Raw genomic sequence first — 2,130 nt, 5'->3', positions numbered from 1 at the left:
GAAAGAAAAAAAAAACATTTTCACTAATTAAGAAACAGTTCTTTGGACCAAGTTATGGCAGTGTGGACATTTAAGAACTGTAGAAAGGGTATAAAAGAAATGAAAATCAGTGTTTTCAACTTGATCCCTTTGGTGCCTTGAGACTTTTAAAGGATGATTGAATTTAATTTTTTTGAATTTCTATTATTTTTCAGTATTTAGCCCCATATCTGCTAAAGCCAAACTTCAGATGAATCGCTGATCAGATTTTGACTTTTCTGACCCCAAAATAAACTTGGAAGTTGAGTTACATAGCATAGCAATTGAATTTAATAAACCACAGGTGATTTTCTTTGATGAAATTTTAAGTTTTGAGTTATTGTTTAATCAAAGCAGAACTAAGATTTTCAGTGTTTTTCTAAAATTCATAATGTTATATGGTAGCATTTCCTTAAAAAGTTGGTAATTTCACTTTTCAGTTGAGCAAAAAACTTCAAACATTTGAGAATTTTAATTTGTCCATTCTTTAGTATTTCAGTGTTATGGAGCTTCTTGAATCAGTTGATATGATGACACAAAACCTGCCATACAGGAAATTCAAACCTGATGTTCCTCTTCATTTCCATGCCAAGGAATGGTAAAAATGCCTTTTAAGTTTGTTTGTTTGTTTGTTTTGTTTTTTAATAATGATTTAAAACATATGGCAAAAAAGTAAGTTTCTTAGACATTAGTTTTTTTAAGGTAGTCTTTTTAAGGTCTTGATACAAACTTTGATTAAATTGATTTGTGTCTGGAAATGTATGTAGTAGCTGTTTTTGTTAGTAACACTGACTCAAGGGGTTCTTTATAACCGTTTATAGCTAGAGATAATAAAATACCGTAATTTTTATTTACTATAGAGGGATCAGTGTTTTTGCAATTATTTAAAAACTATCTTGGTTTGTTTTCTAGAAATATCTTCTTTATTTCCTTCAAACTTTCCTGTCAGACCCACTAAATCTATTTATTAGACATGAGTTTTAAAAACTGAGAAGGTTATAGAGTGTATATGGTAAAACTCCATTTTAAACTGCAAAGATATATTGTTATTCTAGTTTTTAAATAATTATCTAGTTTCTACAAGTTTCTATGACTTTTTTAGGTATGTAGGTACGTACTTCAATTATTATTTTACTAAAAAGCCTTAATAGTTTTTGTGTAGAGCCATATAAGTTTTAGCCAAAATTGAATGATTTTGCTTATTTTTACTTTGGAAAGAAGATTAATGATTAATGGATTGTTAATATAAACAGGATTGGGAAACAGCAAATGCTCAGATAATACATCTTTTTACTAATCTCAATATTATAGATATGCTTGTTGTTAGAGTATAAGTTTTGTTTCAGACTGTTGATTTTAGAGTGTTATGTTTGGGGTGTTTGTTTTGTAACTAGGTGGGCTTATGCTATACATGGTATTCTTGAAGTAAATGTTTGCCCCAGCTTACGGATATGGTCATGGAAGCATATTCGGGAACATACATGAACAGGATATATCTCTTGATGTATTTGGCTCTTCTTTAATTTTTCTCATAGCTGTTTTATAGTTCTTATCCCTGTTATATGTTTAATAATACTGTAAATGGTATTATGTACTAGTGTAAATTTCAACACTGTCATTACTAATACAACATGTCTGGTATTGAAATATATATGTGCTTTCTAACAGTTTCTGTTATTTTTTTCATTATTTTTTTTAGATTTTTCTGCATAGAAAGTTATGTCTGCAAATAAAGATAGTTTTACTTCTCCCTTTCCATTTTTCTTCCTTTTGTTATTTTTTCTCACCTTATTACACTGGTTAGGATCTCCAGTGTTAAGCAGAAATGGTGAGTGTTGAGGGTATCCTTGCCCTCTTTCTGATGTTAGAAGAAAAGCATTCAGTGTTTCTTTCATCATTGAGTATGCTGCTATTTATAAATTTTTCTAGTTGCCCTATAGCAGGTCAAGGACATTCCCTTCTATTCCTGATTTGCTGGAGTTTAATTATTTGAATTGTAATGGCCTCTTATGCATTGTGTTTTAGTCTTTTAATTTAGTAAATTATCCTGATTGATATTCTTTTAATAAAGCCACCTTGAATTCTAAAATAAACCCATTTTATCATTGTATA

The 2,130-nt window shown here is 29.4% G+C and overlaps 1 long non-coding RNA gene across 1 annotated transcript; it reads left to right on the top strand.

Moving 5' to 3' along the window:
- Positions 1-6: 6 nt before the first annotated feature.
- On the top strand, positions 7-2,097 carry LOC107135250. The gene is made up of 3 exons (XR_001502545.2): positions 7-322; positions 510-616; positions 1,413-2,097. It is a non-coding gene; the product is annotated as an uncharacterized LOC107135250 (long non-coding RNA).
- Positions 2,098-2,130: the final 33 nt, after the last annotated feature.

Source organism: Marmota marmota, unplaced genomic scaffold (genome assembly GCF_001458135.2).
Source record: "Marmota marmota marmota unplaced genomic scaffold, marMar, whole genome shotgun sequence".
NCBI lineage: Eukaryota > Metazoa > Chordata > Mammalia > Rodentia > Sciuridae > Marmota > Marmota marmota.
The sequence above is the reverse complement of the archived record's forward strand: the minus strand, read 5'-3'. Positions and strand labels throughout refer to the sequence as shown.